The sequence below is a fragment of the Octopus bimaculoides genome, chromosome 18, assembly GCF_046866305.1.
Source record: "Octopus bimaculoides isolate indiv1 chromosome 18, ASM4686630v1, whole genome shotgun sequence".
NCBI classification, from domain to species: Eukaryota; Metazoa; Mollusca; class Cephalopoda; order Octopoda; family Octopodidae; genus Octopus; species Octopus bimaculoides.
In genome coordinates this window covers 20,751,419-20,759,846 of record NC_142945.1, presented here as the reverse complement: position 1 = coordinate 20,759,846, position 8,428 = coordinate 20,751,419, and the positions used below count along the sequence as shown (strand labels likewise).

General features: G+C 36.4%; 1 protein-coding gene across 2 annotated transcripts in view; it reads left to right on the top strand.

The window, feature by feature from the left end:
- The first annotated feature begins 231 nt into the window (after window positions 1-231).
- LOC106869927 (uncharacterized) overlaps window positions 232-8,428 on the top strand; it is a 47,755-nt gene continuing 39,558 nt past the window's right edge. Inside the window, exon 1 of one of the 2 annotated variants that reach the window (XM_014915860.3) lies at window positions 232-693. The gene's annotated coding sequence lies outside the window, so the exon portion shown is untranslated. The remainder of the gene's footprint in view (window positions 694-8,428) is intronic. The other variant, XM_089365921.1, reaches the window with a different exon arrangement.

Sequence of the window (8,428 nt, the reverse complement as noted above, 5' to 3'; positions counted from 1 at the left end):
TTTATGTTATGATTTTATTTACTCCATGTACCCACATGGGGATTAACACATACTTTAAGAAATTATTATTTCTTATATTTAATTGTTTATGTTATGATTTTATTTACTCCATGTACCCACATGGGGGTTAACACATACTTTAAGAAATTATTATTTCTTATATTTAATTGTTTATGTTATGATTTTATTTACTCCATGTAGCCAGACTTTGTGGACACCCTGTAGATTTAAGAAATCCAGCCTGTACTGTTAGTTATTTAAAGTCTATCAATGATCTCTTTTCTACTAAATGCATAGCAGGATTGAAACCTGAATTCCCGAGTTCAATTTCTACAGCAATACATTAGATATTTCATCTTTGGAGATGGTTGTAGGAACTGGTTTGACATGAAAGTATATTACATTGAGTTATGAGCAACATCTGCAAATGACAATAGTTATGATAGATGTGGAATGTGTGAAATAAGCCAAAAGCTGCAAGCAGAAGGAATTCCTTTATTCTTCTTCGGGTGTTTTTTTATGATAACATTTACTGACAATGTGATTCATTTTTGACAAGTCATATTATAAGGTATGAATTCACTGACAAATTCTAACTTGAATTTTTGTAAGAAACTTGTCGGACCTGATAGTGTGCATAAACTGTTGAATAATAATCCACTGAAAGCCAGTCTGGATACTACTATCAAATAGGTAAGTATCATTATTACCTTCCCTTTATTTCACATTTTTGGGTGCAGCATGTTTATCCTTGTGTAACAGAATTTTTATTTTTATCTTTTTGTCTTTGCTCTTTTGTATTTGCTTCTATTTAGAAATCAAAGGAAATGATTTCTATTCCCTTCAAATAATGCTTTTGAAATTGACTTATTTTCCATTAGATTTCAAACAGACTCAGTACTGTGTTGTTGAATCAGAAATATTTAATTCTTTATTGCCCACAAAGGGTTAAAACATAGAAGGGACAAACAAAGGGACAGAGTCGATTACATCGACCTCAGTACATAACTGGTACTTATTTAAATGACCCCGAAAGGATGAAAGGCGAAGTCGACCTCGGTGGAATTTGAACTCAGAACGTAGCAACCGACGAAATACCACTAAGCATTTTGCCTGGCATGCTAACGATTCTGCCAGCTCGCCGCCTCTGAATCAGAAATATTGTTATAGCAAATATTCTGTTCAATACCACAGATTTTCTTGTAAGTTGCTTGACCATAATCACTTGAGCATGTCCCTTTATGGCTGACAATATGTGCATCTCTGATCATGAGCAGGAGGAGTGGGGGAGCATCATATTCATGTGTTCAGTGGGATTCTTTGAGGTTTGAATAGATATTGGAACAAAAGCAAAGTTTGAGGAAATATTAGCCTTTTTCCATACTTTATAGGGTAAGAAATAGGAAATAACAACTGCTACCCAAGTTCAAAAATCGTGTTACATAATGTAATAATTAACCTTTGTGACTTTAGTTTGAAAATTTGAATATGAAGTAAATTCTTATAAATTATAATGAGAACAGCAATTTTTTAAAGACCATATTCCTTGATAAAGCAGAAGGTAGCTTTGCAGGTTCTATGACAGTCTGTTCCATTTTAAATCAGAATTGTCATGGCTCCCTTTTTTGAGTTGGTATTTTACTGTGTGAAGTCCTTACTTTTTACCATTTCCTTCAGTCACTCCATATGATATCCAGGGATACAGTTAACCTATTCTAAAACAAGGATGCATCATCATCATCATCATCGTTTAACACCTGCTTTCCATGCTAGCATGGGTTGGATGATTTGACTGAGGACTGGTGAACCAGATGGCTACACCAGGCTCCAATCTGCTTTGGCAGAGTTTCTACAGCTGGATGCCCTTCCTAACGCCAACCACTCCGAGAGTGTAGCGGATGCTTTTATGTGCCACCGGCACGAAGGCCAGTCAGGCGGTACTGGCAGCGGCCATGCTCAAAATGGTGTATTTTATGTGCCACCTGTACAGGAGCTAGTCCAGTGGCACTGGCAACGACCTCGCTCGAATGTCTTTTCACATGCCACTGGCACAAAAATTCCTATAAACTGTTATGATGGTATATATTAATTTCAAATTTTGGCACAAGGCCAGCAATTGTGGGGGATGTGGTAAGTCGATTACATCGACCCCAGTACTTATCTGGTACTTATTTTATCATCCCCGAAAGGATGAAAGGCAAAGTCAACCTCAGCAGAATTTGAACTCAAAATGGGAAGACAGACAGAATGCCACTAAACATTTCATTAAGCTTTATTTTGATCAAAGGCAGTCAAACCATAACCATTCCTTTCTTTTTTTTAAATCATGGTGTATCTAGAAATACAATTCCCATATACTCTCTCTTTACTTGTTTCAGTCATTTGACTGTGGCCATGCTGGAGCGCCGCCTTTAGTCGAGCAAATCGACTCCAGGACTTATTCTTTGTTAGCCCAGTACTTATTCTATCAGTCTCTTTTTGCCGAACCGCTAAGTTACGGGGACGTAAACACACCAGCATCGGTTGTCAAGCGATGGTGGGGGGACAAACACAGACACACAAACACACACACATACATATATATATATATATATACATATATACGACGGGCTTCTTTCAGTTTCTGTCTACCAAATCCACTCACAAGGCTTTGGTCGGCCTGAGGCTATAGTAGAAGACACTTGCCCAAGGTGCCACGCAGTGGGACTGAACCCGGAACCATGTGGTTGGTAAGCAAGTTACTTACCACACAGCCACTCCTGCTGGAATTTTTTTACTCTTTCAGTCAGGAGAGAAATTGTGTGGAACCCGTCATATTAAAAATATAAAGTATAATGCTCTTCGATCATGTATATGCATTTATCCCTTTGGCATTTAAGCCAGTTATATCCAGCCAAAATATTCTATTTGTTTCTGCTTCAAACCGGCCAAATCTGCCTTCTCACACCCTACAATATCATACTAAAAGTTAACAATCACTTTTATTGAAATCTCAAAGCTAAAAGATAATGAATAATTAATTCAAAACAATGTGAATTAACAACCAGTACATTTGACAGAGTATTCTGATGCTAAAGGATTAATATGATACACAAGTGGTGATTTTAATTTAATTTTTTTTTCAGTTGCACTCACCAAGAGACATGATGTGTCTGGAACAATAATAAAACCTGGGTCACATTTAGTCATTCCATTGATTACTTGCATGTCATATGTATACTTGACGACACAGCTGACTTGAGACCACATAACAACCACATTGTAATAGACAGATAATGCAATTGAGTGAAGCAAATCAGACAGGGATCATGGAAATCTTATAGAAATCAGTATTTCAGAAATTTGATATGTGTATATACCAGATATTCATACTTAAGCTGTTTTGTTTTGTGCTGTCTCTTCCAAGTTGACCTAACTAGCAATGATCAAATGAAAACTAGATGAGTAGCAGGAGGAAGAGGAGGAATGGGCAAGTGTAGAGGATATGGAAATGGATATTGCTGGTAAAATTACATGCTCTCACTCACTCAAAACCATTCATGCATACACACACACACATGTGCATGCACGTGACACAAAAACTTACCTAAACTTTTGTTTATTGGGTTACATAACATTTATAGTTCTCTTGTTACTTATTCCAAACATGAAAATTTATTTTGCCTTTGTAAGTCCTAAAAGTTTTTTCACTTCCATTTGTTCTCATATAAACAATTTTTTATATGTCTTTTATCTTTTATTTGTTTCATTCATTAGACTGCAACCATGCTGCAGCACCATCTTGGAGTATTTTTAGTCAAATGAATCGACCCAGGTACTTTTTTTTAAAGCCTGGTATTTATTCTGTAAATTCTCTTTTGCTGAACTGCTAAGTTGTGGGTATTTAAACACACACACACACACACACACACACACACACATACATCTATATATATAAAAGGGAGTTTGTGTGTGTGTGTGTGTGTGTGTGTGTGTGCACATATGTTCCATCTGCATTCGAAAACTGAGTCGCAGATTTTGACGTACGGGGTATCAAAAGATTCAGTAATCTTTCCACTACCAAGTAAACATTAGTTTCATTTACGTATTTGCATTACAAAAATTTAATATCATAATCTTTCTATAAGTCAACTATCATAAGGAACATTCTATACCAGGCTTTACCTTAGGGACCCCCTTATAAATGCTTATGAAATTTATACATAAATATTTGCTTAAAATAACATATATTTTTACAGCAAATACTTTTTATGGGCAATTTGATTTTATATATGTTTTTTTAATCGAAATCTTTTAATTGACAATAAACCTATTTGTTAAATACTGTTATTTATTTAACAGTATTTAACAAATAGGTTTATTGTCAATTAAAAGATTTCGATTAAAAAAACATATATAAAATCAAATTGCCCATAAAAAGTATTTGCTGTCCACGGACCCCCTGTCTTGTCCTTGTGGACCCCCTGTGGTCTGCGGACCACACTTTGAAAACCCCTGTTCTATACCACCACGACAACGACGACGTCACATTTTCTAAATCAGTGTGTACCTTAAAAGACACCCATTTCTCTATATGTTATGAGGAAATACAGTCTGAGTCATGATGAACTCCTACTTTCACACTAAATTCATCATTGAAATTGTTGTTGACTTTCACTTTACACATTTTGTATATAGCTTGTACAGCCCTTACATTGCCATTTGTCTATACTCAGTTTCCTCAGTGACCACCAAGTTACTGAGCATGACACTCTCTCCAGATCAATCAAAGCCAAGAATGATGGTTTACTCTCAACCACATATTTCTCCAGCTGTTTCTCACTAGGAAGATTATATCTGTGTTGCCTTTTCAGGGACAATGTGAAACTGCCTCTCATCTAGGTCTGCTCTATTACACATCAATTGTGCTATGACTCTTTCTTTGACCTCTGTAATCTAATCCAATGGCTTGATCCCTCTTGCTTGCTTTGTAGCAATTTACAATGACACTGTTTTGCCAGTCATTGGGTATGATTCCTTCTTGTATGACTCGATTAACTATCCAGAAGGTCTTCCTGTATTGTACCTCACTGGATGTGTCGAGTATCTCTGCAACTATTCCTGATGGAACCTGCAGCTTTCCCTTTCTTCGTGTTCTTGATGGCCTTATCTACCATGCTCCAGTCAACTTGAATTGCTGGTCCTTCTGCAGAATCAGCATGAGGTAACCCCTCTTTATCCTATGCATTCTCCACATTCAACATCGTCTCACAATAGCACTTCCACACCAATTTCTTTTCTTTCATATCGATAGTGAGTATCTCTTCATCATTCTGAATACACTTATCCTCAATGACATCTTTGTTCTCTCTCATATATTGTTTCACAATTGTGAATACTTCACACCTCTGACCCTCACATTGCAGGACATGCATACATTTCTTCTTTTCTGCCTTACCTTTAGCCAGATATACCTATCACCTAGCTGCCTTTCTAGCCATTTAGTAAAGCTTCCTACTAGTACCTTCCTTCCAAATTTTCTAAGCCTGTTTCTTAGCCTTCACTGCTAATTCAACCTTCTCATTCCAACACCATGTTATTTTTAGTTTAGCTGGAACTTTACACCATCCACATGTCTGATATGTAGCTTAAAGCTGGTTATTTCACTAAAATCTTCAGTTTTCATCTCTACCGCAGAAACCTAATTCTACCTCCCTACAGTCATATGAGTCAAATAGAATTTCCGTAAATCTATTCCCAATTGCTGATTCATTTAGTTTCCCTATCTTCCTTCTCAAAGTAGTCTTTAATTTCTAAGTCTACCTAGCTCTGACTCTGAAGTCACTAGCCACTAATCTATATTGTATGATGTAGTCTTCACAAGGAAAGGTTTTGATATTTACAATAGACCTCCTGTTCCATTTCTTGATAAGAATGTAATTTATCCAACATGTATGTTCACAATGCTTCTCAGCTTTTATGACTAAGATCAATATCAATTTCTAATGTATGTTGGTAGCAGATGAAATGGTTGACTGGTTTTCTAAAGTGTGTGTTACAAATTGTTAGACGAATTGTTTCACAGAACTCCAGAAGCCTACACAATCCTCATTTTTTGAACCATAACCATACATTCTGTGTATGTTGTAGAAGCCATCAACATGTTAGCAAATACATCAGTTGAAATCACAATAATGAGGTCACTGTTTGTCATCATTGAGGAAGTCTGCAGAAAAGTCTCACAGAAACAGTCCCTCTATTCTTCTGGTAGCCCTGCCTGTGAGGTATATACCAAGATAAAGGCTGCTATTGAGTTACCCATAATTAGTCCCAACTTAATTATCTTATCACACTCCGTGATTACCTCAATTACTTAATCCTCTTTTCAGCTAACAATATGCTTACTCCATCTCTGCTACCCCTATTACATACTGAGATGAATTTTTATTGCTGTGTCTTGCCTATGCAGAGTTTGGTTGAGGATTCCTTCCATCTTACTTCTTGCACCTAGCACACATCTACTCAGCTCCACTCCAACATCTCCACAATCTCGACAGAGGCTACCTTTTATCATGCCTATGCTTATGGTTGCCACCCTAAAGTTTTGGATTTTACAGGAAAAGTGGATGTGATTTCAGTGGTAAAGATGTTTGCTTGATGGTACATTATGGTCTGACTGTGTCAGTACCTGTGGGAAAAAAGAAAAGTTGGGCTTTGCTTTGCTGGCAATTAGTGGATTTACACACATGTTAATTTTTTCCTTTTCATAAAATTTTCCATCATTTATTTATTCATTCATTCTCCAACATTCTCCAATACATACATACATACATACATACATACATTTGGTGCCCTGGAATATGTAATACACTGCCTAAATACCAATCTTGAGAAATTAGGCTTCTCAAAACCAGGAAGGAGACTGCTAATTCGAAGACTACAGATCCAAACCATCACTGGAATTGTAAAAATCTGTAAAACTTTCTAGAAGTTTATCATTTAAATATATGTAAGTATGTCTAGATATGCAACTGTATGCATAAGAATACATACATAAAACAAAGCATACAAATCTGCACACATAAATACATACATACATACATACATACATATATACATACATATATACCCACCCACCCTGTTGATGTTGCTGAAATTCCAATGAAGGAACCTTGGATCTAGTTTAGAAAACGGCTCTTTCTCTGTTGGCAAGAAATCTTGAAATAAACTGAATAATGACATACATACATAAGGTAGATGATGACACAGTCCAGCAATGGGGAACTGCTGTCGCTAATATGCATACATATACATACATATACATGTACACACACACTTACATATTTTGATTACTAACATAGCTTGATTACTAACAAGTATAAATTTAACGATTATGTTGCACACCACTCCTCCCAGAACTCGTAACTGATAAGAAATCTTTACTCTAAGTACATACATACATACATACATACATACATACATACACACACATACATACATACATACGTACGTACGTATGTATGTACACCCACACATACTAATACACTTTCACAAAAGCTACATACATTCATGCACTGCTACATATATAAATGTACACATACATATGCATGCACACGTACACATATGCACACACAGACAGATACATACACATGTTTGTGTGTACATACATTATCATCGTCGTCGTCATCATCCTCATCATCATCATCATTTAACATCCGCTTTCCATGCAGTTTGACAGGAACTAGACAACTGTGGAGCAGCTCAGCTTCCAGTTGTCTGTTTTGGCATGGTTTCTACAGCTGGATACCCTTCTTAAAGCCAACCACTTCACAGAGCGTACTGGATGCTTTTTATATGGCACCTTGATTGAGAAGTTGTAGTATTTGAGCCACTCGATAATTTCTGCTGATAATCAACAATCTGGCCCAACGACTCTTCATGTTTGTTTTAGTTAGGTTTGTTGTATGTCGCCACTGTCCTGTTCTTGTTACTAACTTTAACCCTCTGCAAATCCTAAATTTTATTTTGGTTCACGGGAGCAACCGAAATACAGGTACAACAGAAACAGGAAGAAGCCTCATATTGTCATTAAATGCTTGAAATGAGGAGTAGATGGACAGCTGACAACTGATGAAGGGTCGTTCTTTGTGTTGTTTGTCTTGTTTTCCATTTGTTTCTCTCGTTTGCATACCCATGTTTATCTTCGTATTCCATGTTGTTTTCGTATTTCATGTTGTTTACATTTTGTGACGTCCAGTACCCATGTTTGCATATATATACATATATATATGTATGTACATTTATGTATGTATATATGCATATATATATATGTGTATTTTATTTATATTGTGTGTATGGGTGTATGTATGTGGGTATGTATGGAGGCACAATGGCCAAGTGGTTAGGGCAACGGACTCGCAGTCATAGATTTGCAGTTTTGATTCTCAGG